This window comes from Nylanderia fulva, unplaced genomic scaffold, assembly GCF_048542155.1.
Source record: "Nylanderia fulva isolate GAGA-0341 unplaced genomic scaffold, ASM4854215v1 Scaffold33, whole genome shotgun sequence".
In the NCBI taxonomy this organism is placed as follows: Eukaryota; Metazoa; Arthropoda; class Insecta; order Hymenoptera; family Formicidae; genus Nylanderia; species Nylanderia fulva.
In genome coordinates this window covers 2,416,037-2,437,189 of record NW_028190400.1, presented here as the reverse complement: position 1 = coordinate 2,437,189, position 21,153 = coordinate 2,416,037, and the positions used below count along the sequence as shown (strand labels likewise).

Below are 21,153 nucleotides of genomic sequence, written 5' to 3'. Positions count from 1 at the left end.
CATTATTTTATATTTTTTTTCGTAGCGCATGCTATTTTTAAATTACATTTTTTCAAGCCTGACAATGTACGTCAATATTTGAGTAAGCTCGCGCATTCGAGCTGAATAACGGTGTCGGTCGCTAATAGTTGAGCAATACTAGATGTATAATATAGTTTAATAACATTTTAGGGTAGACTGATGAAATAGTATCGGTATATAATTTTACTACTTTATTTATAGGTCGCGCAAGGTATCAGTCAAAGTACTATATAACGTAGAGCTATTACAGAGATGTTGTCAGACGAGAATTCCAATTTTCGATATTTTCATTTCGCATATTACCGATATCTCGTAATTATAATAAAGCAATGTATTCGATAATAATGGTGCGAGTTATTGATAAACGACAATAAATGCAAACAAGGAATATATCTTATAGAAACACGTAAAACATACTTTAACATACTAAAGCTATAGTCAGATAAAATTGACAAAATAAAACATTACATCTAATTCAATAAATGATTGAATTGTCAAAAAATGTATGTATGATGCAACAGTAAATTCTATGTGATACGTAATATCTCGTTTAAATCAATATTTATATATTTACACATCTTGATTAACCAGCCAGTAACCAGTGTACAAGTTTAATTAGAAACATATTGCTTATTTTAAAAATATGTTTTATTAAAAATCTCGTTATAAATTTGTATTTAAATATAGATTATAATTTTATTTTATCTATTCAATTTTATAATATGCATATCTAATTTTAAATTGTTTTTTAAATTATATATTAATTACATTGAGATAAAGATAAGTTTTATTATACATATGTGTGTTAATATATAGTAAAAAATTAATAATAATAATATTAACATAATATTAATATAATTTACAGTTTTAAATTTATATATTTATTTATAAAAAGTAATACAAAAAATGTATGTAAATATTGTACTAACAAAATATTAAATTTTTTAAGTAGCACAATACCTTGATATAAATTCTCTTGTGTAAATTACATGACTGGATTAAGCTCTTTGAACAGAATTAGAGAGAGAGAAAGAATGAAGACTTCTCAAATCAGTTTAACGAAAAATCATAAAAAGAATATCGAATTAATCAAATGTTGTAACTAGACAAATGCCTAAAGTTGATCAGCTGCTTCCAATCAGCGATTAATTCGTACATTTGTATTCACCATTGATCAAATCCTTCTTCCTGTAAGCCTTCTACCAGCATGACTCGTTCTTTTGTCTCTCGCGGTCGGTAATAACCAGCTACCTCGTTCCTCCATCGAGAATTTTAACCGGGTTGATTCCCGAAGGTACTTTAGATCTGTTGTTTCTGGTACTAGGATTTTTCTGCGAAAATGCGCAATGTATGGAATGTGCGAACTAGGTATTTTTAAAATACACGTTGTGGTGAATATTTCAATCGTTTAATACTGGCGCGCAGCATGATATGAAGCGAATGTTTTTCATACTGATTGAATATAGAATTGAAAGATACATGAAATTTTTAATTAAAAAATTAACTTACTCTCTAACTTTTACTTCAACTCTTTTGATCGTCAGAAATCAGTCAACTTAACCATTATACTTTTTTTGAGACTACAAATTAAAAATTTTTATTTAATTTAATTTTTAATTTTAATATACTTTATTATAATTAACTTTGTTTAATTTGAGAGAAAACAGGGAAATTAAATCTATAAATTTTGTTCTAACATACACACATATATTACATGTATTATACGCATATGTATACTGTTCTATTAAAAGTTATTCTAATAAATTTAAGAAAATAAAATGTTAAATTTATTAAAAAATACATACGTCAAAATTGAAACTGCATGACATAATGGACTGAGTATAGTATGTTAATTACCATTGTATCAGTCAACCTTTGGCAATTGCGAAATGTATTAACCGAGACATACCGGTGCCATTTCAATGCATTTGTAACTGTATCACGAATTGAAAGTGCATTGTTAAACGCACAATGACGGCACTTTGTGACTGATTGTACTCCCTAGTATATTGGCTTGCCCCAAAAGTGTTTTCGCGGATTATTATCAAGCTTAATCATTATAATTGTAATCTGCTAAAAAATTATTACAAAAAATAATAAATATAATTTTATATATTCTTTCTATATGTTTTATTACATATAAGAATCTTTTGAAAACTGAATCATATATTAATCTAGAAAAAAAATCTTTCATAAATATTCATTAATGTATCTTCTACATTTATGTGTGTGTGTGTGTGTGTGATCGTATTATATCTTTAATAATACGAAAAACTGGATACTCAACGGAGAAAACTGACACGTTGAACCGTTCTTGGTGCATGATTGGTAGGAAAAATATGAGCAATTTGTTCGGTGGTGTGCAACGTGTCACGGCAAAGGGAAGACTAGAATCGTTACGCTCGACGAATTTTTCCCAACAGTTTTTATTTCGTCAGTCCCGTGACAGGCGAAAGAGCGTAGATTACGTATATACGAGCCGGCATCGATAGCGCGACCAGGCTCAACTGTAAATCGTCGTGATTTAGGGGATGAACGACATATTGGCCAATGCATAGCTCAAACTGCGCTGCAGCCCGGTGTGTACTGGCTGTGCAAGGTTCACCGGCGTACCTGTAGCAACGGGATGCATGATGCATTGTCCCTAGACGAGCGTAGATAGCGGCCGAATTGCCGTTGCTACGTTGCACGTCGGATTTCGCCCGTCGATATTCCCCAAGCAGACCTTCACCGATCATTTTCATTGCCAGCGCGCCTATCCATCCCCCCGTACAATCATGATGATGAGTATTGACGAAACAATAGCGCGAAATCGTCTCGCGCAAATGGAATTCGCGAGTTCGCGCTCGTGTTCCTCCCGGTTCATTCTCGCTTATGCGAGAATTCGGGGATGAGGGATGTGCGGAGGAGAAGGGAATCAGCTTAATTAAATAGTTCAAGAGAGACACGAGGGTCAGAGCGGTCAGGCAAAGTGGCGCGTCGGCCAACCGGGGCTCGAATTCGTATATAACGCGCGTCGAGCACGTAAATCTTTAGGCGAAAGGAGACATTTCGAGGCTGCGGGACGATTTCGAGTTATGATCGTGCATAAAACTTAGATGGCTGGTCGCGGATCGGGGTCAATTCTTTCTTATTTCTTATGAGGAGCAGCGCGCAACGTCTCGTTTTAAATATATATATACACGTCGCGGTTAACAAAAAAATGTACATTAAATTCGACGCCCGTGAGTCCTATAAATGATTAGCTTGTCGGCCTATCGCGTTACAATTAGTTTCACAGCCGAATGTAAACCGTATCCTGTAACCACATGTTTTATTCATCGCCCTGCCTCTCTGTGCACGTGGTAGAAGTTTACCCGTCAACAGTCGCAAAGCCAATACGCGATTGCTGTAGCTATGAGCCTCTCTAATTCCAGGGGGCATACCCCGGCCTTTATGGAACTATTATCGAAGTGAGATAGAAAATTACTCGGAATGAGCGGGTATTAACGAACATCACATGATTACCGATGAACGTTACCGTGGCCCAGTCTCGTTTACATTGAATCGGCTTAATTAAATGGTCTGCGCGATACAACATCTAAAGTGCGTGTGCGTAAGGATTTCCATATGTACCTGTGTACACACACACACACACAGAGATACACTCACATACACATTTATCGTGTATCCATCAGCGTGCGTGGTGGCGCGATGCCAAATTGATGCTGTTTGCCGTTGCTCTAAGCCTCAATCTGCCCGGTTGTACCGGGACGATCCTAACACGCGCGCGCTAAGCTCGTCGCATTATGGATACGTTCTATCCGTCGGCGTATTCAGCCTGTGAGTACCGAGAACGTGGCGTTCGGAGGAGGAAGCGAGCTGGTTTCCGAGAGGTGGTTGGCAAGTAGGGTGGTTTACAATCGAAGTATTGTTACACAATGGCATCGTTCTCGCGGGTGACAAACCGATATAGGATGCTTCGACGCAGAACTTTCGTGAAACATGATTAAGCGTTCCTACATATTTACAACGTAACGGAAGGAGGTGGAGAAAGTGAGTGAGAGAGAGAGAGAGAGAGAGAGAGAAGGGGAAGAATGAGTTCGAGGTACGGAGTGAATGGATGAGCCAGTGCTACATTTTCTGATTATGCGCAGCAGGCGTTTCCGCAACGCTTATTTATCCGCATTTTCCCGTATTCCTTCGTTTGCAAACTTTTCTGCGGCAATATGTAATACTGACTGCACGGAGAGAAACAGAGTACGCTCAGTTTTAGATACATTATATCATAATATTATAATAATAATCGTATAATTACGCGCAACAGAGACGCGTTATACTCTTGTATATACTAGATTGCACTGCGGGACAATGCTTGTGGAAATAATTGACTAATAATATGAATTCTGCAGTTGTGCATGACTCGCATATGTACACGGGCGTAATCACATCGGTTTACGTTGAGATGTAGGGAATGTGTTTGCTATGCAGCTATTAAACTCGTGCATTTTATACATATAGCGTAAGAATTTATCACGTTCCAGAACAAAGAGAAATTTTTTAGAATTTATGCACAACACATATTTGTTCGTTCCAAATAGTATATTAGAAAGATCGTTCGCTCTTTGTGGCGTTCATCATTTTTTTAATGTTTTATAATAATTTTTCCTAAAAAAAACTTTAACAAAAATATTATTCTTCTCTACGAGAACCATAGTTGAGAAATAACAAACATAATATTCAATAATAAGATGCAATTTAATTCGACCAAAAACTGGTTATTCATTTATTGAAAATAAGTACACACTACGTTTCGACCCACATTGTGGTCCTTTTTAACTGCTAGAATACAAAAATACATAATTAATTATTTTTTTGTATTCTAGCACTTGGAAAAGGACCATAATGTGGGTCGAAACGTAGTGTGTACTTATTTTCAATAAATGAATAGCCAGTTTTTGGTCGAATTAAATTGCATCTTATTATTTGTATAAAATTCTATCACTGGCGATCAACAATTAATTGTGAAGATAATATTCAATATTATTTCAGCTACGATTTTTTTTTGCATATAAGGAGAGAAATATATATTTATAAAAGAGACACCTTTCTTTAGATGCTAACATTTAGAAAAAAATTTTCGGAACGACTGGAACTTATCAAAATTATGTTTTAAAATTATTCGTAGTGACACATTTGTCTCGTATATCAATTAAATAGAACTGAATATGCCAAGATAACTTGATACATTAGCGCAGATCGTTTGATAAAGTCCAGGCACGCCTGCGGCCAGCGAGTACGCTCGCATGAGCAAATACGTGACACGTGAAAAAACCCCGAGCGTGTTACTGTCACCGTTCCCGAAGGTCGCTTTAAAAATCACCTGCGCAGCTAAAGCGACAAAAAGGAAAATCGTTAAACCGATGGCACGTTGATCTGAAAGGATCGCTCTTGATATTCGGGGTGTCGACTCGCTCTTGGGATCGGCCGAACGTGATGTATTTTTACTTGATGGCTGGGTTCCGCGGACTGCCGAAGCTTTTCGGCGCGGGATGACGCGGGATGAGGGCGGTGAAGGGCCGCACAGAGGGGAGGAAACGAGAAAAAGAGATCGGGTTGCGTCGATGAGAACCGCGGTAGTGAGAGAAAGAGAAGTGAGAATGGTGGCCGGCAGCTCCGGAGGGATACAAATTCATGTCGATGCAGCACAAAGTGGCGTCCACCACTTCTCAACCCATTCTACCCTCCCTACGTTTTCCTCATACCATCCTCCCGACAGCCCCTTCGACACTGGTTCGGGCGTTCCTATCGATCTAGACAGGCTAAAAACTCGTAGAAACCACCGACGGCAGCTTTTGCGGACGCCGCTTAGCGGGATGTCGTGCGGACGCATCGGCGTCGGTGAGATATTGGCAAGAGAGAGGCTTTTTGTGGGGTGGATGTCGAATGATGCCTTAAGCAGCGTTCAATTACTAAAAGTAGATCGGGAAGAAAGATGTAGCAACGACTGCGTGTAACGACGTGTAACGAGTTGATCGTGAGATCGATCCGATTTGTCGGCGAGAAATAAAATAAACAATGGTAAATCAAATGTTCGACGAGATATCTTCGAGTATTTTGGAAGATACCTTATTTTGATATATCGATATGTTATTCGATAATCTATTTTTCATTTTGATAGAGCAAAGATTGATCGTTGCCACACCAAAGTTGTTGAACTAATTTCGATCGAAATAATATTTACATTTGAACAATAGATGTAATTTGCTGATTGATTCGCGCGTAATTCGCCGTTTATTATTCATAAGACTAATCATTATCGTTGAACGATTCCCTTTGCGAGGAAATTCTCGAGTGGTTGCGTTTAAGCGCGATGTAGGTGAATGACGAGTATATAATTAGAATATCTCTATACGCATAGAAAGATGTCAATATTATTGTTGTATATACCTGTGGGGATATCAATATTGATATATAGAACATATGTAAACGATAATATATTATAGTTCAGAAATCAACATAAATCAAATCAGTAGATATACTTCACAAATGTAAAAATTGAAAATTTTGAGAAGAGACTATAAAAATATAAAATAAATTTTATTTTTATTATACAATATAAAAGGAAAGTAGCTATTTAATTTTTTTGTGTAATAAAATATTGAAATTGTATAGACATAATATTCGTAAATACAAAATATTATTGTTATTCGATTTATGCGAGTACCTTCTATATTCTATGTATCGTCGACCATTCATAGTGAAATGAGCTGATTTAGACTAATGACTATACGATTAGTGCAAAACAGCTATAATCATGCGGATCATCAAATTCTAATGTTCACCATAGAACTTAATAATAAATAACAACGATATGAACTACACACTACGAAGTAATACCATTTTCATATTATTGCCCACCGAAGAAGAGAAGATTAATACTTACCATTAAGCGATTTGATAAATGACACGTTGCTAAACCGTTAATAATATTCCGGAGTATGGACTTAAATTTCAAAGTTAACTGAAACGCTGCCAAGCTAAATATCACGTGATAAATGACTTGTGTAAATGCACCATTTACTGTCTACAGAAAGCGATGTAACCTGACGGATACGTAGAAGTAGGCAAAATAGGTACGGCTGCCTAGATGCAATATGGCAGCATTTCAGAAGGACTAATTGCGAACTGATTGTTTTCCAAGAAGATTGATGCGGCCAACCTTACTTACGGTAAATACGAGCTGCAAGCGTTATAATTACTACAAACCGCGCGCAAACGTTAATGACTATTTTGATATTTACTCTGCTACGGTTTATACAATTAATATTTTCGATAAATGAAGAAATATTATCTTATCGCGATTTGCAAAGTGTAAAATGCAAACTTGAGAAGATGGAACTTCAATAGGAAAAAATTTTAATATTTTCTATAATAAAAGTATAAAATAAAAATCACAAAGAACTTCTATTTTTTCCCTTTTTTTCTCTTTTTCGGTTTTTTTTTAAACAAATTTGCAAAGTAATCTGCATTTTATAACTTATAATATAAATGTCAATATATAAAATCAAAATCTTTGAATTACGTTAAGTAATTTAATTCAGATTCAGTCAACAACATAAGTTTGAAAGTTTTTTTAATTTCAATTAGGTACAAATTTTACAAGTTGGATTGAATGTTTGCATTATCCTTAAAAATTGACGAGTATTTATATAATCGGAAAGAGTACTTCTATCTCTGCAGCGTTCACTAGAAAATATTGAACTGCGGTAACACAATTGATTCATAGATTCCAATATCATTGATTAATATTAATTTTTATAACATGATGCTGTCAGAAAGAATAATAATACTTGATAACGAAAGTATAATGGAGCAGCTTTTTAAACTCCATATAAAAATTCAACAATGTACGAATTATAGTACATAATGTGTGTAAAAAATACGCTAAAGTGCTCTATCATTAGCACTCACTTTTGCTTCATTGTAGCGGTAACCGAGAAAGCAATAGAGAACAGAAAACTGTAATATGAAAAATTGATTGTCACTTTGTGATTGACGACAAGATGTCGAACATCATCGGGCTGTATGGCATGCACAAAAGATATGAAAGGCGAGAAGGAGCAAGAGAAAAAGAAGAAAAAGACGCGAAAGAAGTGGTTTAGGAGGGGGTGGCATTCTGGGAAGGGCAAACCAGTCGCGGCCAAGAGTGCACATTCAGCAGCTTTGCTCGATCGCCTTCGGAATATAAATTTGCAACATTATCGTCTTGGAGAGGGCGTTATCCCCATCGGCATGAGTTTTCTGACACGGCTAGTGTACCCGAGGCCAGCACCGCCACTTTGACCGAATGGATTTCGAATTTCTTCCATTTACATCGACTCCGAATTCCGATAACTCGATTACCAATTTATTCATCGCAATGGAAAATCACTGCTAGTTTATTCGCTAGTGTTGAAGGAAGAACAACCTTGCGGTATTTTTTGGAGGAGATTTCTCGTATTTCCATGCGAACATACATTCTCTTAAATCGGATTTTCGGTGAATACAAGTATTATCTCTTTCACCGTAAGCTTCTACTTACTTTTTTATCAAGCATTTTTTCTACATATATATTAGCAACGCGTGTTAAGAATTGCGTTAAGCTCGATCAGTTCTTCTAAAAATAACGTGTATTATTTGAAGAGTTGAAGAAAAGTCAGACAAATTTATAAAAAATATATTTGTTCAATATAGTGTAAATAATATGAATCAGATATAGGTGTTTGTAGATGAATAAATTTAAAATTAGTCAAAATAAAAAAAAATTTAGTTGCAAGTTTGATACAAAGATTTTGATAATATTAGAATTAAAAAAAAAATGAAAAGTGAAACAAAAATTAATATACATTATCTATATGAGCTTAAATAAAATGATACGCCGACTTTGCACATATTTTTTCGAAGCATTAAATTTCCGTCATCGCGACTTTATTCGCCAGAACCGTTCATAGGAAAAAACATCAATCTATTGGATAATAAATTATTTTCTCTCGAGTGCTCACGAGTATGTGCATCGTAATTTTTTTTCCAGACCTGGAAGTCTGCGTTCGCGGTGATAACAACGGATAGCAGCTTTCCCGCGGATCTTGGACGACCTTTCTTCGATAACTGGAACGATCAGAAAAGTTTGCGTAATGGTAAATGGTGGGTCATCGATAAGAGGAGGTTGAAATTGAGAACAGAGAGCAACGTGGTGAAGTTCGAGACGCGGCTGCGCTGTCATGTCTAGGTATTCGCGGCAAGACTGATTACTTGCATTGATCAGCAACGCGAGGTACGCGAAAATCGTCAAACTTACCCTCAACACACGACACCGCTCCCAGGACGGCCTACCCTTTCTACGCTCTCACACACACTCCACTCTCGTTATAGTTACGTTAGCGACATACGCTCTTAAACCGCTTTCTCTTAGCAATTTGTCGTAAAGATGTCTGACAGAATCCTGATCCGGAAACCACAATTAACTAATGGACGACCAACTGGGAAACTTATGCGAGCGTTAGTGGCCGTATCGAGACTGCTTCGTAACTTTCTGGATTGAGATGTATCTTATAAACCCCAGCCCTGAAGTCCTGAGCCCTAAGTTGTCACGACCTTTCAAAGAACTTATACGATCTGTGTTGTCAAACTTGTAAACCTACGGCCGTTCCGATACTCGAATGATCGCTCATCGAAGTTAACGTGCTGTCTTAGTCTGTCATAAGTATATACCTGCATCTTATCAAGTATCGTGAAATATCATATGCCGTTTTATTTTTCACTGCAGATATATAATTGTTGGTATTATTTTTATTTTTATATATTAATCTTAACATATTCAATATTTGAATAATCAAGTGTACAATATAATTCCGATAATTAAGTAGTATAAAATAAAAAAGGTATAATTGTGATAATGCACCGGCTGTTTTTCTTGAATTACTAAAAACAAGCGATTATTCCAACTAGGCTTTCTCTCTTCAGATTTGAATAATCTCAAATCGAATAGAACAGTCTTTGAAACACATTCTAATGTAATACCCAAGACAGATGTAATCTTTCTAGTGATCTCATTTTGTCCATTAGACAGTATAATTGTCATCGAAGTCGAGGTAAGAGCGATCCATTCCTCTCGCAGTGAGGGTTTTTAGATCCGTGAGCGACGTTGAGCGCAGCTTCTCACTTCTTGCGCGGCAGCATCGGCGGCGACGCGCGGCGACAAGGAACGGAAGAGGTAGAGGGTGGCAAAGGGAAAGCGCGTTAAAAAAAGTTGATGAGTGATTTATAATAGGAAGAATAATGGAAAATGGGTTGGACGAGCGCGCTTCGCGAGAGGAGCGAGAGGCGCCTTGACGGCTCGTTTATTAGTGAGGCACGTTCTCTCCCTTTACTTTACTACTACTGGCGTGGCTGGTGGGTCCACGGCCCAACAGAGTTGTAATTAATTACCAAAGTAATTATCTGATGATTTAGGAACCCACCCCACGGTGCTCCGCGTGCGAAACTGAAACGAATTACTATTACCCATATCCGAAAACTAACCACCGGCGGCAGTAAGGCGCGAGTTGAGTAGTAGGAGGAGGGAAAGGGTTGCTGATGGAATCTAACGAAGAGGAAAGGTTTTGGCTTCGTTCGAGTAAGCCACTCAAGTTTGGCGAGCAAGCAGCAGCGCGCGCCGTATATTTGTCCGTATATATCGTTTATGAATATATCGAAACATATTGCGCACACTTTTGTGAAATAATATGCTTACACATTGTACGTACATGAACACAGTAACTGTATCTGATATTTTGAAACTTTTGTTTTTTGCTAGCGCGCTCGCGCTTTATATTAATTAGTATTATTATCATCATCGATATCATGATTTAATAAGTAGTTAATTAGTTTTGCATATTTTCAAAATTTCTGTCGCGATAAATATTATTAAATCTATGAATATACTAATATAATTTATTTTAGCTTTTACATTTAATTTATAACTAATGTATACATATTTATCATCTAAATCAGACTAATTTAAATAGATTTGTCTAATTTCCAGCGCGCAATTACATTATTAATGTACAAACGTAATAATTATAACGCTTTATGTCATGACTGTATTACATGCATATATATACATATATATGCATATTATATTATCATTAATAACACATACCACTATGCTAATAATGTAATATTATTATCATAAAATGTTATTCTATTCTAGAACAATATCGCTTGACTCCAGCCGTATCATCGGCATTTGTCATTGATTCTCCCTAGTCGTTTTCGATGAATCATTGGTCTATCGATCGATCCGCGATACACGCATACGTATTAATGATAGTACCGTAACGTGACATACCATATGTATGTATATATCTTACATGTAACGAAACAAGATATCGAAGTTCAGCGATGGGATATCTATAATTGGCTATCATGTCAATGTTGTATATCATTGAATGCTTGCCAGGTCCGTGTTTCACTGTTATGCACTATTATATTAAATCTTAACATCGCTAAGTGTACAATACACGGGACTGCGTCCAAAGAAATCGTAACGAGTTATGATCCTGATTATTCTCGACAATTCTCGTATATCGTGCTCAGTAACGGGGAAAATGTGCGCGGTCTAAAATTTTATCATGATATTCTTGAATGGCGAGAGCAAGAGCGGCGTTTGTGCCTCGATCCTGCTAATCCCGCTGCGGGAATAATTTGATAGATTTTACGCACGCGTCGTAAGGATAAATTTAATCAAAATGTATATGCGTTACATTCCATAAATCTACATGACTTGCGAACTTCGCTCGCGAGGAAAGTTAGCGCAGCGAAAAGTGATTTAATGCCGCGCATTACGGGCATGCGCGGTGAAGACAATATATTTCAAGCGAGATCAGTGATTTTCCGAACGTATCGTGGTATTGGAGCGAGAGAGGCGTTTAGAGTTTTCATCTGCTTGTTAATGTCATTAAAAGCGCGTGTACGAACGGCGAAAGGGAGAAGAGGATAATAAATTGGTACTCCTACCGCATCCAGGCGAGGAATTTTCTCTCCTTCTCGGGTCGTGATTCGTCGGATCATCAAATAAACTCTCTTTCTCTCTTCCTCCTCCCTATCTTTCTCTCCGTTGGAATCTCGTTTTACGCGAGTTTCGTATCGTATCGTACTCTATCTGGGCGCGGCGGATTTGCCGTTAATGAGTGAAACGAAGATCTCGCGTTCCACCTTTCTCCTCTTCCTCTTTCTGACGGAGTTCGAGGTCATTAGCGGCAAGGACGGGTGGAATCAGCGGAGCTTATGTCGTTTTCCATTAATCGCAAGCGAGCCGTGGTCCATACCTACCAGGCGGGCGCACCTGCCAGCCTAAGCTACGGGGGTCGGTGACAAACTGCGCAGTACGAAACTTTCAATGTGCCAGGTGGTGGTATGAGGTTCGAGAACGAAGGAGAGTAGGTAGATAGGTAGATAAGAGGAGGCAGCTGGAACGGTAATAAGATAGAGGAAGGAATGAGATAGGACAGAGATGTATGCGCGTGCGACGAAGAGATGACGAGTAGCGACGCTGAATAAAACAATGTTTCGGTAAACAATGTTTAAACATTTAAAGCATCAACGCGCTCCGTCTCTGTGTATATAATATCCATCTCGTCCTTGTCGTTTTAACTGCGCGCATCTTTGAAAGTGGCTTTTAGATGCTGCAGTTGTATTGTATATGCAACGAGAATAACAATACGGAAAAATAATAACACAGTTGTTTAGATTCAGATGCCTTTCTGCGAATGAATAGTTTTATTTTTTGTATAAACATGTGCGACGAAATTATTGTTGTTTCTTTTTTTTTTTTTTTTTGCAAAAAACTATACCTGTCTTCTGTTATCTGTTCAATAACAATGTTCGGTGTTGCAATGGGCAGGGTAGTGCAATTGAATGACACACAAAAAAAAAACGCACACATGACGAAACACATGGTAAAATGCAAAGTGTGAAATGCGAATGAAAAAAACTACTAACACCTTGAGCGGAGAGGGAATCGAGATGTGAAGCGGGTATGAGGAATACGGAAAGACGTCGAGGACGCGAGAATGTTGAGGGTAGAAAGGAGAAGCTGCGCCGCCATAAAGCTAGGAGTTTGATAACGCAAGGGGATTGCGTACGTAGGAAGGTGTTACGACGGTAAGGTATAGGAGTGTATGTGTATGTGTGTGTATGTAATCTCGTATATAAAACATTCAGAAAGCTGTTTTTAGTTCGGTGCGATTCAATGCATTCTATAGTGAAAGCTTGCCTGCCTGCTTGCTCGCCACATGGTGGCCTCCTACTCGCTTCTCCTACCTGCAAACGCAGCGTTACCCACCCGACAACTCGGCTGCAGCCACCGGTGGTTCATTCCCCCCATCGCTCCTTTTATCCTTTCGCCGGTCAAGCGCGCCATCCGTCTGCATTTCAGATTGATGGATTTACCGGGGAGGAAAATGGAATGCGTGGTGAGGAAGGTAGAAAGAGAAACACAGCATTTGTCGATTCACTCGAATACTTCAGTTTAAATAATTTTGTCTAATCTCCCGATTTTTGTACAACCGTAGACTCATTAACTGATGACTGTGATTTATTAATAATCTCTGATGTGTCCCATTTGATAGAAATAATCTCATTTGCGATTGACTTCATTATTATATATTTAAGATGAAGAATTGAAGAGTGATAATATCTTGTTGGTATTGATTTCTCTGGACACCTAATGTAATAAAAAATATATAATCGTTAAATCTTCTAACAGAATTTAAGCTATAAGTTTATTGTATCAGTTTTATTATATCAGAAAAATTCATTTAACGATACACACGTGATTTTCATCCTTATAAATCGTCGTCGAGTCCATCTATGTAGTTACACGTACATTTAACAAGTTGTAAGTGTCGATAAAATTTCTCTATTTAAATAAAAGAGCAAGCAAATTGAGATAATTTTATGAAAATATGTAAAATATATAATATACGTGCTATTTGTTTTTTTCACCTTTTAATATTATCGCTATCGCTAAGCATTATTCAAATATCATTTTTCATCCCTTAAAGCTTCAATAGTTTACCGATCGATACATGTGCAAATATAGAAAGGCCATTATTATAATATAAGCATTGGATAATATCGTTGTATGTTATTCCAACAATTATAATACATATATGAATATTCATATTATCTTAATTACAACGTTTATTAATCGATATACTATGAGAGAGAACCATTGTTGGAACTCAAATTTTAGTTGTTATATCGCACCTGCATGTTACACGTTGCAAGCTTAAAATCGATATTTAATTAAAGATTCATAACAACTTATTTACTCTATCATTAAGCTCAAATTTGTAATCAATTTGTATTAAATGTATCCTTTAATCGATAGATTATGAAAATAAAGTACTGTGGCGATTACATCGTCACATACTTCCCTGAGATTAATAAGGAAAACACGCATACGAATACGAACACTGACATATACGAAAAGGACAAAGGCACAAATAAATATAAATAAAATATTACAGACAAGACGAAAGACGAGTAGGACAGAAACAAAGAAGTAAAAATAGATAGAAAATTCGCGAAGCCTCTCGAAGCCTAGCGAAGGGCGTTTTTGAGGCAAGGTATAAATAGGAGATTTTTAGATAACGAGATATACCGTCTTCGATAGTCGCCGCGCACGGACGCATTACTTTATTAATCCGAGCAAATCAAGTTTATGTATTCACGCGTACCGTTTACATTGAAGAATATATTCAGTTAATTTAATCATTGCATAACTTTATTTAATTCCCGCATCGTTCCTCCTAAGCACTCGCGACGCGCGAAAGAGACGCTAAAGTGGTGACGTCCCGACGTGATCGCGAACAAGCGGAAATTCGCGATTTTTTTATATTTTTCTGACCACACGAATTACTGAGTGCGGTGCGTGTGCAATGGTGGTGACACGGGACGAGGAAACGAGCGTCCCGCTGACGGAGCCGGAGGCACGAGTGCTGGAGCAGCCGCGACTCCACGGAATGCCGATAAGTCTGCCCGGGATGCAACCGGCGAGATTGGAGCAGCCGCCAGGGTATTTTTTACCCGCCCCTGAGGTGAGCCGCGTGGGCATGCGAATGCCAGAGTTCACGCCGTCGGACCCTGAGCTCTGGTTCAGTATCGTCGACCGGAGTTTCCAAGCCGCCGGAATTACGGTCGACGCAACGAAATTCGGGTACGCGCTGACGGCCATCGGACCGCGCTATACGGTCGAGGTGCGCGACATCATTATGAATCCGCCCGCGGAACGCGCATATGAGACACTAAAATCAGAGCTGATCAAACGGCTCAGCTTGTCGCAGGAGCACAAAACCCGGAGACTCCTCGAGCATGAGGAAATCGGGGATCGCAAGCCGTCGCAGTTCTTGCGGCACCTGCGCGGCCTCGCCGGAAGTGTCGTGGGCGACCAGGTCCTGCGAACGATCTGGCTAAGTCGGCTGCCGGCGTATATGGTGACGCGAACGGGAGACACGCCAGAACAATTGGCGGACATCGCGGACGCGATAATCGAGGCGACCCGGGCGCCGATATTTCAAGTGGCGGAAGCGACGAGAGCCGTGGCGCCTCAGGGGCAGAGCGCAAGTGATCCCGCGTCTCTGGAGGCAAGATTTGAGGTGCGGCTGGCGCAGATGTGGCTGACGATGCAGCAGGAGATCGCGGAGCAGATGGCGGCGATTCGGCACTCAATTGAGGCAATCGGCAGTGAGCGCTACCGAGGAAGTCGAGAGGACGACCGACGTCGTCCGCGTTCGCGTTCGCGTTCGCGCCCACGCGCGCGATCGGGAGGTCGCGATCCGCCGGCCAGTGGAATGTGCTGATATCACTGGCAATTCGGGGCGGACGCCAGACAGTGCAGGGCACCCTGCTCGATGCAGCAGGGAAACGCAGGGGCCGGTCGCTAGTGGCGGCGAGCGACTCAGGCCACGGTACGCGACGCCTGTTTGTGACCGACGCGACTTCAAAAGTGAGTTTTCTAATTGACACGGGTGCGGATCTCTGCGTGTACCCTCGGAAGATGGTTCGAGGATCACGGCAGAGATCCACCTACGAACTTTCGGCCGCCAACGGCACACCGATTTTGACGTACGGAACAGAGACACTGCAATTGAATTTCGGATTACGACGGGCATTTTCGTGGCGGTTCGTGGTCGCGGACGTCTCGAGACCGATAATCGGCGCCGATTTTCTCGCACATTACGGACTGCTGGTGGACTTACGCGGATCGCGTTTAATCGACCAATTGACGAGTCTAACCGCGCGTGGACGTTGCATCCAATGTGATGCACCCAGCGTAAAGACAATTACGGGAGAAACGCAGTACCACCGATTACTGGAGCAGTACGCCGACATCGCGAGGCCAGACGGACGTCCGGGAGGCGCGATCCATGCCACGCGGCATTACATAGAGACGACACCGGGACCGCCCGTCGCATGCAGGCCGCGGAGACTCGCTCCGGACCGATTGGCGGCGGCGAAGCGAGAGTTTCGAAAAATGGTGGAAGCCGGGGTCGCGCGACCTTCGAATAGTTGCTGGTCGGCTCCCCTGCACATGGTGCCAAAGAAAGGCGAGGAATGGCGGCCCTGCGGAGATTACAGGGCGTTAAACGCGCGAACGATTCCTGATCGCTACCCGGTGCGACACATTCAGGATTTCGCGCAGGCTCTCGCCGGAAAGACAATATTTACAACGTTGGACTTGGTGCGCGCGTATCATCAGATTCTGGTCGCGGAAAAAGACGTGCCGAAAACGGCGATCACCACGCCGTTTGGCTTGTACGAATTTCCGTACATGTCATTCGGATTACGCAACGCGGCGCAGACATTCCAGCGCTTCATAGACGAAGTTCTGCGCGATTTCGATTTCTGCTACGCGTACATCGACGATATCCTCGTCGCGTCATCATCGGAAGAAGAACATCGCGAACACCTGCGGATGCTGTTCGAGCGCCATCGAGAATACGGGGTCGTCATCAACCCCGCGAAATGTAAATTCGGCCAGAGCAGCGTGGAATTCCTCGGATACGAGGTTTCCGAAGGAGGAACTCGCCCGCTGCCGGCGCGGGTGGAGGCGATACTGACAATGCAGTCGCCGAGGACGGCGAAGGAGCTTCGGAGATATTTGGGCATGGTGAACTTTTATAGGAGGTTCATGCCCGGGGCCGTCGAAGTATTGACGCCCCTGAACGACCTTCTACAGGGAAATATCAAAGGAAAGGCGACGATATCGTGGACGGCGCGGGCACAACGGGCATTCGAGGCATCGAAAACAAACCTAGCCCAAGCTGCACTGTTGAGACATCCCAGGGTGAACGCGGAGCTCGCTTTGTTTACCGACGCGTCCGAACAAAGCATCGGCGCGTCGTTACAACAACGAGGCAAGGACGGCTGGGAACCCTTGGCGTTTTTCTCGAAAAGGCTAAGCCCAGCCAAAACGAAGTACAGTGCGTTCGACCGAGAGCTTTTGGCAGTTTATCTGGCGGTGAAGAACTTTCTGCACATGGTGGAAGCCCGCACGTTCGCGATATATACGGATCACAAGCCAATCATATACGCATTCCGCCAGAAGCCCGAGAAGAGCACGCCGCGACAGTTCCGCTACCTGGACTTCATCGGGCAGTTCACCACCGACATTCGACACGTAGCGGGCGTGGAAAACGTCGTGGCCGACGCGTTGTCGAGGATCGAGGAGCTCAATTCTCCCCTGGATTACGCCGCGTTGGCGGAATCGCAGGAGAAGGACGAGGAGGTCGGAGAGTACCTGCGGCGAGAGTCCGGGCTGAAGCTCGAGAAAGTAGAGATTCCCGGAATCGGGAGAGCAATTTACTGCGACACGGCAACAACAACACCACGACCATTCTTGACAAGGCCTTTTCGCCGGGCCGCATTTGACCTGATTCACAATTTGGCGCATCCAGGAATAAAGGCGACGGGCAAGCTCGTGGCGCAGCGCTTCGTTTGGCCGTCGATGAGCGCCGACTGCCGAGTCTGGGCTCGAGCATGTGTGCCTTGCCAGCAATCGAAGATATCACGACACGTGTCGGCACCGCTCGGAACAATTGCTGCGCCGTCCAGCAGGTTCGAGCATATCCACCTGGATATCATCATGATGCCGGTCTCGGAGGGCAAACGATATTGCCTGACGTGCGTAGACCGTTTCACACGATGGCCTGAGGCGTTCCCGTTGCGAGATCAGGAAGCGGAGACGGTCGCGAGGGCCTTCTACGGAGGGTGGATCTGCCGATTCGGGGCGCCCGTGCGGATAACCACGGACCAGGGGCGCCAGTTCGAGTCCCATCTTTTTCGGCGGCTCAGCGAGCTGACGGGCGTGCAGCAGCTGAGGACGACGGCGTACCACCCGCAGGCAAACGGAATGATCGAGCGGTTCCATCGCCAGCTCAAGGCGGCCATCAAATGTCAGCAAGAAGATCGCTGGACAGAGGTGCTGCCGACAGTGCTGCTTGGGATCCGAGCAGCGTGGAGAGACGACCTGCAGGCGACCGCAGCGGAGCTGGTGTACGGCCAGACGCTGAGGATCCCGGGGCAATTTCTGAGCCGACGGCCTACGGACAGCGAGGACGACGCTGCCGACTTCGCGAGGACGCTGCGTGAGCAGTTCGAGGAGCTACGACTGGTGGACGGTACCCGACACGGGGAACGACGGCCGAACAGGTGTTCGTGCGACGCGAGGGGCCCAAAAAGATTGTAACGGCGTAGCCGTTACTAACGCCTCGCGGGCCGATCACCCGCCCGCCACTTGAGGCTATGGCGCCTAAGGCGCCCCTAAGCACAAAGTCATAACTGATACACGGGTCACCCTACCCCAGGGGCGCCCCACTACAACCCCCAGAGGCGCCCACTACGACGCCGGCGTTACCCCCACCACAGCCTCGAGGTAGAGTGGGGGAACCGCCGGCAGGGTATATAAGCCGGCTCGACGGATGAGCCGGCACCAGTCCTGCTCCAGACCTCCTAGCCAGGCAACGGGCTTCTCGTTGTTACGCCGGGTTTCCCGGTTTCTGGCCTCCTACCTTTAGTATCGGGCAACGGGTTTCTCGTTGTTACGCCGGGTTTCCCGGTTTCCGGTCTCTTCCTGTTACACGCCGGGCAACGGGTTTCTCGTTGTTACGCCGGGTTTCCCGGTTTCCGGTCTCTTCCTGTTACACGCCGGGCAACGGGTTTCTCGTTGTTACGCCGGGTTTCCCGGTTTCCGGTCTCTTCCTGTTACACGCCGGGCAACGGGTTTCTCGTTGTTACGCCGGGTTTCCCGGTTTCCGGTCTCTTCCTGCTACACGCCGGGCAACGGGTTTCTCGTTGTTACGCCGGGTTTTCCCGGTTTCCGGTCTCTTCCTGCTATACACCGGGTGACGGGTTTCTCGTCATTACGCCGGGTTTCCCGGTTTCCGGTTTCTTCCTGCCATAGGCTATACGCCTCCGTACACCGTATATCTAAGTTATACCGGGTAATTTGTAAATCTTTTCCGGACACCGCTACAGGCTATACGCCTCCTTATTTTGTTTATACCGAGTAGTCAATAAGTTTCTCTATTTAGGGCTTTATGCCAACAAACATTTCGTTTATATCGAGTAGTCAATAAGTTTCTCTATTTAGGCTTTATGCCAACAATCATTTTGTTTACTTGTTTCTTTTTGAATAAACCAAAGTATTGTTAATAAGGAATAAGCGAGTCTGAATCTCCCCCTTCCTCCCGAATCCTGGAACCGGCGAGCCGATCCGCGGCGTCGGGAAAGGTGAACCGTTACATGGCGCCCGAACAGGGACCTGCCCAGTGGAGATCCCGACTCGCTTAAGCCTATCCAGATGCCCGCGTGGGTAAATCAATTATCAAAAACCGAAGCTATTGCCTTGGCCAAAAGACACGGAATCGATAGCCAAGGAACTTTAGACGAGGTCCGCCGACGCCTCCGCCGATTTGTCGGGCTAAACCCCGCGCTATTTCGAACTCACCTACCTGTGCCCACTATCAACGTCGAAATGGCCACCGGAAGCCCAACCAAAGACGAAGAAGCTACCACCCCGACACCTGTTGAACCAGCCAGGATCATGGACCAGATCCGAAAATGGGGGTGCCACTTCGAGGGCAAGGACCCTCTGGCATTCCTCGAGCGTACGGAAGAGCTGTGCCTGGGCTACGGCTACACCGACGCCCAGATGCTGTTAGGGCTACCCGAACTCTTACGGGGAGACGCCCTGCTGTGGTATCGCAACATCCGCGATACCATAGCCAGCTGGGCCGACTTTCGCCAAGCTGTCCGCCAGCAATACCTGCCAAGCGGGTATGAGAGACAGATGAAAAGGACGATCCAGGGACGTCAACAACGCCCTAAAGAGTCCTTCCAAAAGTACGCCACCGAGGTCCTGACCATGATGCGGCGCGCCGGGGGATATTCACCCCTAGACCAACTGGAACAGCTCTACGAAAACATGGATCCGGAGTACCAATTGTACATCCGTCGGGCGGACGTGCTCAGCGTCGGGGATCTGAGCATCCGAGCCACCGGATACGAAGAGGCCGACCGCCGAAGACAGGAACGACGAAGGCCCGAGCCCACCGCTACGGGCCCCCCCAGCGCACCACGCGCCATCTCGCGGCGCTCCCGCGACTAATCGCCGACCACGTGCGATCCGCCGTCTAGGGAGGGGGTAGTGTAACGGCGTAGCCGTTACTAACGCCTCGCGGGCCGATCACCCGCCCGCCACTTGAGGCTATGGCGCCTAAGGCGCCCCTAAGCACAAAGTCATAACTGATACACGGGTCACCCTACCCCAGGGGCGCCCCACTACAACCCCCAGAGGCGCCCACTACGACGCCGGCGTTACCCCCACCACAGCCTCGAGGTAGAGTGGGGGAACCGCCGGCAGGGTATATAAGCCGGCTCGACGGATGAGCCGGCACCAGTCCTGCTCCAGACCTCCTAGCCAGGCAACGGGCTTCTCGTTGTTACGCCGGGTTTCCCGGTTTCTGGCCTCCTACCTTTAGTATCGGGCAACGGGTTTCTCGTTGTTACGCCGGGTTTCCCGGTTTCCGGTCTCTTCCTGTTACACGCCGGGCAACGGGTTTCTCG

The 21,153-nt window shown here is 43.4% G+C and overlaps 1 protein-coding gene and 1 pseudogene across 8 annotated transcripts in view; one reads left to right on the top strand and one right to left on the bottom strand.

Annotated features, from left to right (window-relative positions):
* The window catches only part of LOC114941244 (cytotoxic granule associated RNA binding protein TIA1), a 482,662-nt gene that overhangs the window by 116,408 nt on the left and 345,101 nt on the right, over window positions 1-21,153 (bottom strand). The gene's annotated exons all lie outside the window — the stretch shown is intronic.
* LOC146722341 (uncharacterized) lies at window positions 14,946-15,985 on the top strand (annotated as a pseudogene).